The sequence below is a fragment of the Pinus tabuliformis genome, chromosome X (genome assembly GCF_031772625.1).
Source record: "Pinus tabuliformis cultivar Carrire ecotype Pingquan chromosome X, CPIR1, whole genome shotgun sequence".
NCBI classification, from domain to species: domain Eukaryota; kingdom Viridiplantae; phylum Streptophyta; class Pinopsida; order Pinales; family Pinaceae; genus Pinus; species Pinus tabuliformis.
Window position 1 is genome coordinate 238,085,041 of NC_142308.1, and position 15,925 is coordinate 238,100,965.

At 34.2% G+C, this 15,925-nt stretch overlaps 1 pseudogene; it reads left to right on the top strand.

The window, feature by feature from the left end:
- The first annotated feature begins 6,722 nt into the window (after positions 1 to 6,722).
- Positions 6,723 to 9,901, top strand: LOC149139247 (putative disease resistance protein At1g61300; annotated as a pseudogene).
- The last annotated feature ends 6,024 nt before the right edge of the window (positions 9,902 to 15,925 follow it).

The following is a 15,925-nucleotide window of genomic DNA, read 5'->3' on the forward strand; positions in this document are numbered from 1 at the left end:
TATTGTCTCTAGAGAGACAATAGTTTGAATTATGGACATTTATTTTTTTTAAAATAATTTTTTATATTGTCTCTAGAGAGACAATAGTTTGAATTATGGACATTTATTTTTTTTTAAATAATTTTTTATATTGTCTCTAGAGAGACAATAGTTTGAATTATGGAATTGTCTCTAAAAAGACAAAAATGTAATTGTCTCTAAAGAGACACAAATGAAATTGTCTCTAGAGAGACAAATCAAATTGTCTTTATAGAGACAATAATAATATGTGTTCTATATTGTCTTTATAGAGACAAATTTTTGAGACATTATATTTTGAGACACCTGCTTAGAGACAATATTTAAGACAATATTTGAGTTTCTTTTTGTCTTAAGTTAAGACAATTGACTCAAATATTGTCTTAAATATTGTCTTTAAACCCCCCTACATGTAGTAGTGGCATTATCATCTATTAGGTCATAGATACATTGTTCATTCATTTACAAATCAAAACATGAGGAGAGCCATACATCATCACTATCATAATACATGCTTATAACCAGAATAATAACAATAGAAATATCAAGGATACATCAACCATAGAATCCACATATAAACCAATACATTTACACATAAGATGTCAAGGAAAGAACCTCTTATTAATGAATGCAAAAGCCAACCTAGGATGAGACTACCACGTTCCACTCGACCATAGATTGGCTAGGCCAAATCTCTCTTCAGCTAATCATCCTTGTGCCATATTCCAAGCGTGAATGTGGGACATAAACCAAAAGAACCAACCAGGGCATCCCGAGGCTAAACCACCTCACCCTCATCAATAGAAACTAGACTTTACCGCAATCCACACCTGATCACTAGGCCAACATAATAAAAATGTAATAAAAGGCTTTACCATGATCTCCACTAAATCACTAGGCCAAAAAAAGCATGGATGCCACTAGATTTCTCCACCTACACCGTGAGGAATTTTCCTGTCTCCTAGTCTCTAGGCTTTACCGCAATCCACACTGGATCAGTAGGCCATAACCGAGACTCCACCCTCTGGGCTTTATCGTATACCCCGCCATTCACTGGCAAGGATTCCTAGGCCTAATCAACGGAAACCACCTCTAGGATTTACTATATATCCCGCCATTAATCGGTCGAGGATTCCTAGGCCCATCGAGGCACACAATACCTAGATTTACCACAACCAACAATCTAGTTCAGGGGTCACTAGGATAGTGGCTTTACCACATTCCACTGTCTGATTCAAGGATCACTAGGTCATGTGTTCTTTCTTTCATAGATCCACCTCACTCAGCTTCGAATCCATCTGGAAATCCAGCTCAACCAAAACATGAGAACCCCATCACACCATGGCTATCCAGAAATGGAAAGGCTAGGCTGAAAACACTGTCACACCTAGCAAAACCCATACCATAACAACAAAGAACCACATACAATACCATGCATGCCAAATCTAGCTAGGAAAAAACACATACAAATCGATACCTACAAAGAATCTTGTTGTAGCTGCTTGATCGCTCCTCTTTCCCCCTTTTCCTTTCTTGATCTAATGCCAAAGTGATTCAATAAAACTCTAAGTGTCCAAGAGTGAGTGAGAGAGAGAGAGAATAATGAGAGAGCTCCAAAACTGAACTGATGAAAGGTACCAACTAATCCTCATAAGCCTTTTTATCAATTAGGCCTCTATTTTCTTTATTTTTCCATTATTATCCTTCATTTTCCTCCTCACATGCAACATGTGACCTTTCACCTTCCTTTTCTCTTAAAATTCCATTATTTTCATAAATAAATGTGCCAAAAATTCCATTTTGCCTTTCCAAAGCCTTAGCCATTGCCTTTGCAAATTTCCTTAGCCATAATAAACCAATGAACACCCACACTAGGATGCCTTGCCCAACATTAAGCTTGGAATAAGTGTCCCATCAACCACAGTTATTATTTTCATGGTTTTTTTTTTTTAAGTTTTAATGAGAAATAATTTAGGAAAATGGTTCACTAAATTATTTCCTAAGGTGAAAGTGGGTCCTAATATGTAAAAACTCATACTACATGGTATATGTCGATCAACCTAGTAAGAAATGGCTAGGTGAATATTTTTGGGTGGTTTTAGTTTTCTTGTTAATAATCACATAAAAAAGAAAACAAGTATGCATATAAATGTGTTGGTATGGTACCTTTTTTTTCTTGTTTTACTCTATTTTGAGAAATAATGAAAAATAGTAGTTGATTGAGTTTAGCTTAGCTGGTTGGGAGAAACGTTGTTATCCTCCACACCTAGGTGCTTATAATGAGTATTTCTTGTAATGACTTTGACCTTACTGTTTTAGCAATCATTGGAAGACTAAAACATATATCGTCCATATAAAATATAAAAAAAATTCTCATAAAAATAAAATTAAAAAAAAATAATATACATTAATACAATTTGTTTATTTATTTGTAATGTAAGCATACATTTTTCTCCAAAAATAATATCCATCTTTAAAAAAGAATTCGATTTCATTACCTTCACCTAAATTTTAAAGTAAAATTGTAAATTCATAAGAATTGAAGTTAAAGGAATATAACATTTTATAATGTTAAAAAAAATGTTACCCATTTTTATAGTTTTACCTATAATGTATGTATGATATGTAAACAAATCTATATAAAATGTGATGGGGTTGAAAATCACAGTTGATATAAATTTGTGCATTAATGTGGTAATAGCCATAATGTGATTGCCTTTTCAACTTTAAAATTTAAACTATAATGTCTTACAATGTATGTATGATATGTAAACAAATCTATATAAAATGTGATGGGGTTGAAAATCACGGTTGATATAAATTTGTGCATTAATGTGGTAATGGCCATAATGTGATTGCCTTTTCAACTTTAAAATTAGGTTAATTTCATAATTGCACAATTGAGAAAATTTTATAAAATTGAAAAATATATATTTTAAAAATTTATAATTATTAAAAATTATATATAAGTTTATATGATATATATTATTTTTTATTGGTTTAAGGTTTATATTTTTTTTGATATAAAGAAATAGGTGAATAGTTTAAGACTAAGAGGTATTTAATAAGAATGAAACTCTATTTTCTTTCAAACTATTAGTAAGTTATTTCAAGTGTTATAGATTTTTTGGAATTTTAATAATGAGTCAAATGATTGTTCTCATCATAATCTAGTTATTGTTCTCATTATGGTAAGTAGTGTTCTCATTAGAATTAAGGTAGTTAGAGAAAGTAAAATGAAAAGTGAAAATTTAAAGTTTTCTTTTTCTTTTCAAATAATATAAATGATATTTTCTTTTCAAAGAGAATCACAATTTTGTGTTATAGTTTACCATGAAAATGACCTTCATAAATATATTGTAAATGGAATCGAATATTACATTACAAGAATAAGATTACATAATTAATGTACATGTTATTTTAAACATTTTAAAAATGGTCATCAACGTTGTCCTTTTATGCCTTCTTCTTTTTAACCTCATGGTTCCCCTTTAAGAAGGAGCCACAATGGCAACCTATAACTTAGAAGGAGAGAGCCCTAGATTTTAAGAGGTCACCAATTCCTTATTAGAACTAGAGGTGCCATTTTCATGGAGTTACTTCATTCCAATAGGAGGGATGATATGTTCAACTACCATGCTCAAGGATGAACTTCCAATATCCATGTCTTTTGCTTGAACTTCCAAGACATGATAGGGTTTTCCAATTGGCATCTTTAGATAAGCAATATTGACCTTCTCTGAATATGTTATTTGTTAATTCTTATCAATTTTTTTCTTTTCTTCAACTAGTGAAAATGTCCAACTATTTAATTTAGATTTAACCTTGTTTTCCATGAAGGATGAGTTCATTCATGAGGACAAGAATCTGGTAGACATCCTAGAATATGATATATTTTACATCAAAATGTTGTATTTTCATAATCCAATACTTAATTCCATATAAACGTGTATAATTGAGGATCATTTTGTCTAGAATATCCTTAGGTCAATCTCAACAAATAGGCAAGCATATTGCTAAAGCTTTCTCAAAATACATTTATGTAACTACCAATAGTATTCTCAATATCATCCATATTTGAAATATGCAAGAAATGTAGGGGAAAATTTGGGAGATGAACCCAATCTAGCATCTAAGTGATTGACATAAAGGTTGGATAAAAATCTAGAAACTGAAGAGCTATAAAAAGTCCCACTCATCTTGAAAACTAGGGGCCCTCCCTAAAAACTTACTCATATTAAGCATGATAAAAAAGATGAACTATAAACAAATATTTGGAACAAAGCGATATCTTACAACTCTATATCCATTTGAATAAATCCACTAGTATAAATCCATTGAAGGAGGAGAATGACTATTAAATATGCAATTCATAATTTTGATGTAGTTGAGTGACCTCAAGTAATATTATTTCCCTCAATGGTTCATCTTCCACTTTATCTACCATATAGGCACCACGTAGAAAACTAGTTGAAACAATTATAGCAGAAGAATTTTTATTTTTCACCACATCTTTAAAGGATACCAACTTTGAATTTGAAGTGACCCCAAGTCCCACTAATTGCAATACCAAATGGATCATTGAATAATTGCATAAGCTATATTCAAATATTAAGATTAGTATTCTAGTTGTTTGACTCTCTATAAATCTCCAATTGTTGTTTTAAGTGTGCCACAAAATCATTTGAATTCATGCACAAAAGTATGGTATTCCCGTTGAGAGACTTTACCATCATCTAAAATCTCTGCAATATAATATTGGTTTTACCAAATAATAGTTTGGTAGGTATTTCATCAAACATTTGACATTCAAAGGTTTTAGCAAGCACTTGTAAAATATGCATTTTATCAAACTCTTGCATTCAAAGGTTTTAGAAAGTAGTTGTTGAAAAGAAATTATGTAAAACATGTGGCATTCAAGTGGTTTGTCTAAGACTTGGAATACAAGGATTTCATCAAATAATTGATTTGCAAACTATTCATCAAATAATCGACATTTATCTAAACTAAAAGTTGAAATTGCAATGGGATAACATTCTTGACTACACCAAGAAACACATCCTCGTCCTCAACATGATCTAAGTTGCCTTTTAATCCCCAACCCAAAATGGTACATATCAAATGTGCTAAAGACATACATTCACTTAGCTCTTTGATCTAATTGTTATAATGATAACAAGAGGCCTCCTCTCCATAGGGCACATAAGTTTTTGTGAAACATAGAGGCCCCTTCTTTGAGGATTTTTGAGATTTCATGTACAAGGGATTGCTATAATAAAACCCTTGTAGGGTCACATGAGTGCTATCACTACTTATATCCTTGATACTTTGAGAGGAAAATACTTTGGTTCAAAGAGACCTTTGAAGCATAGTGAGTTAGGTGGTTTAAAATGCTTGCGCTGACTTGGGTGAATGGAAGAATGACGAAGAGATGTGGGCACTTATTCAAAAGTTGGACGATTGTTGAAATTTCACCAAACTTATGTATGAATGTTGAAATTTTCACTGTTCAAATAACTAAATAAACTTTTAAGGTCATGAATATTAGAAATTTTCAATGTTTAAATAAGTAATAAACCAATTAATTTAAAAATGAATTCCACAGCTAATTGGAATGAACTTTTTATAAATATAAAAGTTAAACACGAGGACAATAATGAAAGGAGGATGGACCCTGCACTAAAGTTTACAGACTGGTACAATCATAATTAAAATGGAGTTGTTTTTAGTGCGACTTTTTGGACTTTGAGGTGAAACCTTGATTTGTGTTATTTAAACTGGTTTTTTGACTGTATATATAGATTCAACACCCTGAAAAATCCCTAGGGCACTTCGATTGTGCAAGAGTTACCCATCAAACTTGTGATTTTAATAAATTCCTGTCAAATTTTAGAGAAATTAAACTTGAAAACCCCACTAGAAAAACTTCCAAAAATATTTCACTAAAACAACTCAAATTAAAATTAACACTCCAACCAAGATTCAATATCATTGGGAAAAAACCAGATAAAAACCATAAAATCATAATTGTGTCTAATCAACTTTTTCCCAGAAATTACAATCAGACCATTACAACAATAATTAAAATTAACACTACAAGAACGATGACCATAAAGTCAGAATTGTGTCAGATCAATTTTTCCCTGGAAATTACAATAAAACATTATTGTTGTCGCATTGATAAGAGAGTTTTCTAAATTATACCCCTCATCAAATCCCTCCGACCGTCCACCAGCTGTATGGCAAATCTTAAACCTTATCAATCGCTGTTATGCTAACTTTTTCCAAGTGTCCATGTGATTTGTTTCGAAAGGCAGAAAATCGAACTTTTATTTATCCTCCTGTCACATCAAAACTTACCGAACAAAGACCGATGACACTTATATTATTTGTCTTCTCTGCAAAAAGATTGGAAAATACATTTCCAGCATTGCAAAGCAACATGATTCGGCTCTCCTTGTACGCACCCAAATATTTTAAAGTGTCATTATTACAATTTCTAAATATTTAACACAACGTTGTTGTAATTCCCAACATTTTATAAAGGTTAAAAGTACAATAATTCCAACTTTTTAAAAGTGAGACGAATTAAGGCCCGCTGGCATGATTCCCTTTAAAATCACGAAGCGGGAACAACGTTTTGAAAAAGCTGAGAGACTACAAATATTAATATTAATATTAACAGCGCCATTGACCTTCCTCTCCTCTCTTCTTATATTTACTCTTAGTTCACCTGCATTTCTCAAATTCGCTTACTCTCTCGCAGCCTTTTTCCGCTCCTCTCGCGCTACGCTTGCATTTGCCCCTTCTTTTGCTTTTAGTGCTTATCTATGGCGGAATTTGGAATTGGAACCGCAGCCAACGTAGCGGCAGCCAATGTTGCAGGCCCTATTATCGGTGTAGTCATCCGAAGAATGACGGATATCATTGAGATGGGGGAAAATGTCCGCCATCTCAAAACTGACTTCACCCGTATGCAGGGCTTTGTTGTCCATATTGAAAATCATTTCCGAGAGCAGCAGAGAGCGCTCCCACAGCCCGTCCAGAATTGTTTGGAAAGAATGCACAATGCCCTTCAAGAGGTCGATGATTTGATCGTTCGTGCGGAGCCACAGCCACGGTGTCTCGGCTGCTGCTCCCTCCGCAACCCCAAGCTGTCCACCCAAATTAGAGATTGGAAGACGGGATTTGATCGACTCTTTGAAGAGCTTGAAAGGGAATTTTCAGTATGTGCCCTTGCTCAATAGATTGTGGCCGCCTCAGCGCTTCAGGTAGACGTCCTTCGTCAACCTGTCCCGGAGTCCGGCTTCGTAGGGTCAGCCATTGAATCTGCTCAGATGCAAGTGCAGGCATGGCTTGGTGAAGCTCATCCCCAAGCTCGGATGGTCGGCATTTATGGCATGGGGGGCGTCGGCAAGACGTCTTTACTGAAACTAGTCTACAACCACTTCAAAGAGGTGAGAGGTATTTTTGATGCAGTAATTTGGCTTACAATTTCTCAGCACTATCAGATTACAAATTTGCAGGCCTCCATGGCCGAGACACTTAATTTAAAGCTCGAGGGCATCTCTGACAAAGATATAAGGAAAATGAAATTGTCTGCATCGCTTCGAGAGAAGAAATTTCTTCTAATTTTGGACGACTTGTGGCGTTCAATCGATCTCACCGAGGTCGGCGTGACATTTGAGGATCACAATTGTAGCAAAGTATTAATGTCGAGTCGCAGCAGCGATGTCATTGGAGAAATGGGCGCAAGCGCCAACTATTCCTTGAGAATACAACCTCTGTCCACAGAGGAAGGGTTGGTGTTGTTCAGAAGAGAAGCTTTTACAAATGGGGTGGTTCCAAATGAGAGCATACAGGGTATTGCTAGAGAAATTGCCATGGAGTGTCAAGGATTGCCGTTGGCCCTCAATGTAGTAGCTGCAGCAATGAGGTTGAAAAAGACGGAAGATGAGTGGAAGCGTGCTTTGAATTTGATGAGGAAGGTAGATCCATCCTTCCGAATCAGACACAGCAGCATTGATGCAGAACTCTACAAGCGCTTAAAATGGAGCTATGATGAATTAGCTGATCCTAACTTAAAGATTTGTTTTTTGTACTGTGCCGTCTTTCCTGAGGATGCAGAGATTGATGTGGAGACGCTGGTCCAAATGTGGAGCGCGGAAAAGTTGGTCACCCACATGGATGCTGGGCACGAGTACATAGATGCACTAGTAGGTAAGTGCTTGTTCGAATATGTTAGCGATGATAGAAAAGAAGTAAAAGTTCATGATATTGTGCATGACCTGGCCATTTCTATTGGCCGAAGTGAGGAGAACTGCTTGTTTGCCTCAGGTCAACATCTACAAGATTTCCCTATTGAAGGTGAGATTAGGGATTGCAAACGAATATCAGTTGGTCATAATGATATTCGTGTTCTTCCAACCAGTCTGGCTTGCCCAAAACTGGTGAGTTTGGTACTAGCGAACAATGAAGAAATTACAGAGGTTAAAGAAGGATTTCTCTCAGCTGCCATGTCTCTCAAGGTTCTTGATCTCTCTTGCACCAACATAACAACGCTGCCAACATCACTGGGGCAACTTGAACAACTTGAATTTCTGAATTTGAGTGACTGCTCCAGTTTGCAGACTTTGCCAGAGAGCACAGGTAATCTTTCTCGTCTGAGATTTTTGAATCTTGAATATTGTATATCTCTAAATTCATTGCCGGACAACATCGGAAATCTCAGAAATCTAAAGCATCTCAACTTAGAAGGATGTGATAGCTTAATGGCGATTCCACATGGTATCTCTCACCTCACTTCATTGAACAAGCTGTTCTTGCCACACAAGAATAGTTGTGCTATAAATGTGGAGGATATTGCAAATCTCTCGAATCTGATGGAGCTGAGGGCAGCAATAAAATCAGAAATTAAAGAAAGTACAATGACTACATGGACGGACCTAAGAAGGTTAGATGTAAAGTGCTACGATGCAGATAGAGATGATGTGGGGGAGGAGCATATTTTTCCCTTCAACATGGATAATCTGAACAAGTTGGAACATTTTACACTCAATGATTATAAGGGGGTAAGTTTACCCAACTGCATTCCTCAGTTTCAAAACCTGAGAGTTTTAGAATTGTCGTTCTGTGAGCAACTTAGGGAGCTTCCTGGAATTGTAGGGGGGGGCTTTCCAATGTTGAAGAGCTTGAGACTTTGGGGTTTGAGCAAATTAGAAAGCATGATGGTGGGATCATCTGTTTCTGTTTTGTCAAGTGAAGAAACAATGCCCCAACTCGAAGATATAGAAATAAGATATTGCAGTTCGTTGAAGAGATTGAGAACGAGGAAATTACCTCGTTTAAAGAAGTTAAGCATCGAGTACTGCACGGAGTTTGAAGCACTCGAAATTGAGAGTTGCGGTCTTCCGATGCTCGAGGACTTGAGGCTTTGTCGTCTAAAAAAGTGTGAGACTATAGTGGGACCCTCTGGTGTGATCAACGACGGAGTAATGCCCAAACTTCTGATTGTCCATCGCTGAGAAGATTGGTATTAGAGAAGCTATCTAATTTAAGGGACATTGGTATATCCCGTTGCAATGAGCTAAGGGAGTTAGCGGTGGGGAGCGGCGGCTTTCCAGCGTTGGAGAAGTTGCTCGTGTATGTCTGTCCGAAGGTAGAGAATATGGTGGGACCCTATGATGTGTGGGATGAAAAAACAATGCCTCAACTTAGAATATTGCAGATATTACATTGTCCATTACTGAGGAGATTGCCTAGAGGAATGGAGAAACTGTCCAGGTTGCAGCAAATAATTGGAAAGGTTGAGTGGTCCCAAAATTTAATTTGGGAAGATGAAAATGTGAAAAATAGACTGGCACATTTTTTTATTGAAATTTGATGTGTACACAATTACCATCATAAATGTTTTGTTATACCTCATACAAATTGTAATATTATTAATTTGAAAGTGTGAGATATTTTGTGTTTAACATTATTTAAATGTTATTTTGGAATGACAATGTGTGTGAGATGTTTAAATGTTATTTTTATATAATTTAATTAATTTATATTTTTGTTATTTTTTTCTCTTAATTAATTCATATTTTTGTTATTTAATTAATTTAAATTTCTCTTTTTATAATTTATTTAATTTTTTTTATATAATTATTTTAAGGTAATTTAAGTTATTCCAAAAAAAAATTATAATCTATTTAAGTTAATTTATTTAAATTTTTATTTGATAATTTATATCTATTTTTCCGGAAAGTCTTTTATCAAAGTCAATAATATTATTTAATTTTTTATTTGATAATTATTTTAAAGTAATAGAAGCTATTCCCATAAAAATTATAATTAATTTAAATTTTTATTTATTAATTTATATCTATTTTTCTAGAAAGTCTTTTATCAAAGTCAATAATAATTATTAGTTTCAACATTATTAAAGTTAATAATAATTATGTTCATGGGGTTTTGGATAGACATCGATGGAGTGCTTTGTTAAGACAGTCCTTCATGTGAAGTTATCAGTTTAATTCCCTGCTCCAATTGGGGTGATATATTGGAAGTGATGAAGATGTAGTCCCACCAAGCTTACAATTAGATTTCAAATTTCTGTGGTCTTTGTTTAAAAAAAGATGGTTTAATTCCCTACTCCAATTGGGGTGATATATTGAACGTGATGAAGGTGTAGTCCCACCAAACTTACAATTAGATTTCAAATTTCTATGGATTTTGTTTAAAAAAAAATGGTTCGGATTCCCGACAGTGAACAATCAAACAACAAAAAAATGAACAAAAATATTATTAAAAAAAAAACTACTAAAATCCTAAATTATAAAATCTAAACCTAAATAATGCATTAGAAATTAAAAAATGACTAATCATAATTAATTATTAATAATAATTTTATTTATTTATTAATAATTAATTATTCATTTATTATAATAAATAATTATTATTATAAATAAATAATCATTAATAATTATTATTTATTTATTTAATAACAAAATTCATTAAGGATAATTAATAAATTTATTAATAACTAACTAAACATTAGTAATAAATAATTAATTTTAATTTAGGAAATTTAGAAAAAAAAATTATTAATTTACTTATTAATAATAATTATTTAATCACTCATTGATAATTAATTAATTATTAACTTGTAATAAATAAATAATTATTATTATAATAATAATTTATTTATTTATTAATTATTCATAATAAATATTTAATAACTAAAATATAAATATAGTATAAAACTTAAGGACTAAAAATGTTAATTAAATCCAATATAGTTTAATCTTAGAAAATATAAATAAGATAAAAGATAGAAAAATATATTTTGATACTATACTTTGGGAAGCACAACTGGAAGAAATCTCGTTCCCTCTGTCCCTGTTGAGATTATGTGGATGCTTCATAATCTCAAGTGCTTCTCTTATTTTTCTCTTTTGATTAGAGGAAGCCAATTTCCACTAATCTCGTTCACTCTGTCCATGTTGAGATTATGTGGATGCTTCATAATCTCAAGTGCTTTTCTCATTTTTCTCTTTTGATTAGAGGAAGTCAATTTCCACTAATCTCATTTCCTCCGTCCTAGTTGAGATTATGTGGATGCTTCATAATCTCAAGTGCTTCTCTCATTTTTCTCTTTTGATTAAAGAAAGCCAATTTCCACTAATCTCGTTCCCTCTGTCCCTGTTGAGATTATGTGGATGCCTCATAATCTCAAGTGCTTCTCTCCTTTTTCTCTTTTGATTAGAGGAAGTCAATTTCCACTAATCTAGTTCCCTCTGTCCTTGTTGAGATTATGTGGATGCTTCATAATCTCAAGTGCTTCTCTCATTTTTCTCTTTTGATTAGAGGAAGTCAATTTCCACTAATCTCGTTACCTCTCTTGAGAATATGTGGATGCTTCATAATCAAGTGTTAACACCAGTAGGGATTTGAACCAGTGACCTATTGCAAGGAGTGTGTTAACAATGCACCTATTCACAATCAATCCAAAGCTTAGTGAGCTAAATTTTCTATTATAATTTATCAAAATTATATATATATATATATATATATATATATATATATATATATATATATATAATAAAAAATAAATAAGATATATTTTAATATTCTTATTTTCAAAAAAAAAAAAATGAAATATTAATTTATACCAATATTTATGGGAATTTATAAATATATTTGTACACTTTCACAATATTTAGAAGTATCATTAAAATATTTTAAAAATATCTTACTGCTTAAAAGATATTAATCACAAAAATGTAATACTCCCATTTTAATTCCTAGTTGATATTGTAATTAATGAAATAAATGTTGTTTGTAGATACATGTAAACGTTGGCTTGGTTCAAGAAACAACCATATGTATTGTATTTTGTTTTAAGAAAAAGTCCAAATAATTAATAAAAGGGATGAGAAACTATGTGAAGCATGAATCATGAGTAAGGGCTAGCATGGTAGAATGGTTGGAATCTTGTCCTCACTAAAATGATTGTTTTTCATAATTCTATAGTCATTTAAATATTTAAATATTTAATTTCTAAGAAAGTAGTTTGATGGGAATTGGTAGTTGAACTACCCACTCTCTACAATTATGAGATCCATTGGGATTTATACAAATCTCATCGAAAGGTATGCTCACATTTCTCGTCTAGATGTTTTTAATATTCATCCATGAATTTGTCGATATGATTCACAAAATTTCATGAAATACAATAAAAAATGAAGAGAATTTGTGTGTAGAAAGCAAGGGATGTTCATTAATGGGCATGGGGATGATGATAAAGCCACTAAAGCTGGAATTAGTAATCTGGGTATATGAAAAATCCAGAATATCAATAATTTGTTACATTTAAGTGGACTTGGATTTGGATTTGTTGGAACATGGTCATGTTGCAAGGTTTCATGAATATAAAGTTAAGCCCTCAAGGAGCCAAGGGGCTATGAAAATAAGAATCTGGGTCATTTGAATTGGATTTCTAGCAATGAAAATGAAAAGAGTAATACAATTTTCCAGATTGTGTGTCAGCCTTCCCAAGAATTTTTCATTTAGTTGAGTATAAATAAGTTAGAGAAAGAGATGTGAAGTTGCACAACATCGGTGGTCATTCACAAATATAGAAGTGGTTATGTGGTACGAAGAGCAAGAATGTAGTCTGAAGAAAGTAAGGAGAGGAGCACATAAGTGGTGTATAAGGATTCTGATTAGTGCAGTGAGTAAAAGGAAGAAGTAGAAGAAATATAGAAGGAGAACAAAACCGATCTCAGTTTGAAAATGCATGAAAAAGGAATCTAATGTTGGAAACCAGGTCACTACTGAGAGTGAGGGGTGAATCAATATTGATAGCAAATAAGCAACTTTAAAACCTTTTCGCCAATATATTAAACAATCAATAACCCAACATATAAGCAGAAAATTTGAACATGCAACTACATCAAGAATCAACACATAAGAGCCATGACACATAAAACAATCATGCACAATGAGAAACAAGATATTTCTAGTGGAATCCCCGAAGGGACAAAAACCACCTTACTATTGTTGCTCTATTTCTCTTTCTTCTATTAATCAAATAATTTCTTTTACAACATTTAGTTGGCCACCACCAACAAGGAGCCACTACTCCTATCTTAGCAAGCCACCACTTTTTGGTGGCCCCAACCTCCTCAATCTCTCTAGGGCCACATTTCAAAATATTTCAGACTAGACCCCAATACAAACAATTAAATGAATACATCAATCACTCACTACAATTCAACTCTCAACAATACTGTCTCAACCAATCTCTACTCACATCAATTCAACACCATGAATCTCATAACCTCTTAACAATAAGTAACATTACTCTCTCACTCTTCCATATACAACATCCCATTAACAAAAACTCATGACAAATGCCACATTATAGACTGTAGCATATAATTGAACCACTCACAAGATACAAGCACTTTGTCTAAAAAGAAACTTTGCCACTCATGGATCAAACATATAAATCACACCAGAATACAAGCCCTCACATACATATGGCGTTCATGATTTTTGGACATATAAAACTCAACCATATGACATCTCAAACAATATACCAGTAGTTCTATCTCTGCTAATCAAACCCTGCAAGCACAAGGTTAGCTATATAAAAACAATAGAGCTAATAAGCTTTATTATTGTTCACACCTAATCTTCAACGGTTGGGTAAACAGGAACGTGAACAGTCATCAGGAAGATGAACTGATCCGTCCATTTTATGTATATAAACAATAGTTGTCTAATGAAATAATAAGTCAGTTTTCTTCTGCCCATTTTGGAGTTACCCTGGCCTGACATGGTATCAGAGCGCAGGTCCCAGATTCCTTGTAACTCCCTTTCCTCTGTCCTGAGCACTCCTCTGTCCTGAGCGCTGCTCAGTCCTGAGCGTTGCTCTACCCTAAGCGCTGCATCTGTCCTGAGTGTCATTAATTCTCTGCGCATCAGTTAAAAGTCATTAATTGTCCTGCGTTCCATTGATTCGCTGCCTCTCCACACCAGACGCACTGACTCTGCAACAGATCATTAAGAGCGTTGTGGAAATACTGAAGATTAATCAAAATCCTTCCGTTGAGGAGATTTCAAAGGAAACCGACGCCGACTTGCAACTCATTGTTCTCAGGTATCGTACTCCTTTGAGCTTCCCTATGGCATAATCATCGATAGCATTAGCATCTACCGCCTTCTTGCCGGTGACATAATAGATTTTTTTCTGCCCCTCTTTCATCCGGGTCTCTGTTGACATATCTTGTCACGCCCCTAAGCCTCAGATCAGAGCCATTGATAGCCTCACAACCTTGATTTCAGAGAGTCTGTTGGGCGCTCCTCCGGTGACCTTTGCAACTCTGAGCAAGGCAAGCTCAGCCTTGAGCTGGCTTAACAACTCTGATCTGCTCTTGTTGCGGAGTTCATGAACCTTAACCCTGTTGCCATTTCGATTCAAATCTTTTTGCAAGTCCGCTCTGCGCCTCGGCTCCTCTCTCTATGGTTAAACCGCAGTAACACCCTCACCAACATGCAACAACAGCCTTGCATGTGATGACCTGACCCTGTGTCGACATCGCCAAGGGTTATATACATAGAAACAGAGATCAAATGATTGGATATAGCTAACGCATATGTCCAAGTTGCCACACTGGTATAGCTAACGCATATGCTCCCTGGATTGCCATTGCATCGAATGATTTGAGGGAACGGACCGAGGTTGCTGAATTCGTATCCGACCAGCTCTCTGCCATCAATCTGCCTGCAATTTCTCATCGAAAAGGTCTTATTTTCATGCTTAATTTTGTCCGTCAGAGCCATACCCGCCTCTTCAGTATATGACCGAATTCTATAAGCCCCGGGAAGGGAAGGGATTCAATATTGCATAGATATTGATTCGATATTGGTATCAGAGTGGTCCGCATAAGATATTGCATGTGGCCCTTTACTTGAAGCGGAAGGATCCCGAGGGTCTTTTTCATGCATTCGTGGACACGAAGCTACTGGGATAGTTGAAAGTATAGTGTTGTGCTGTTGATTTTAACTTCAATGTATATTTATGAAGGCGGGCTTGGTATAGCGTTGAGCAGTTTGTTGACTTCATGATATTACACAGTTTAAATAATTCAAAGCGTTTGTATGTCATTCAAAATATTGCGGTGTTTCCAGAATGTCTTATATACCAAAGCATTTGTAGTATTGCATAATATATTGATATATTGAAGTGATATATTAATAGAATGAAGTGATATATTGAAGTGATCCATTGCGCATTTCTCAAAACATAGTAGTATTACAGTGATATGTACAATGAAATGCTGATGCTTTTAGCAAATATTAGAGGGATTTGAAGGCTGTAACGTAAGGATTTTTTTTAGTCGAAGTAATTTTT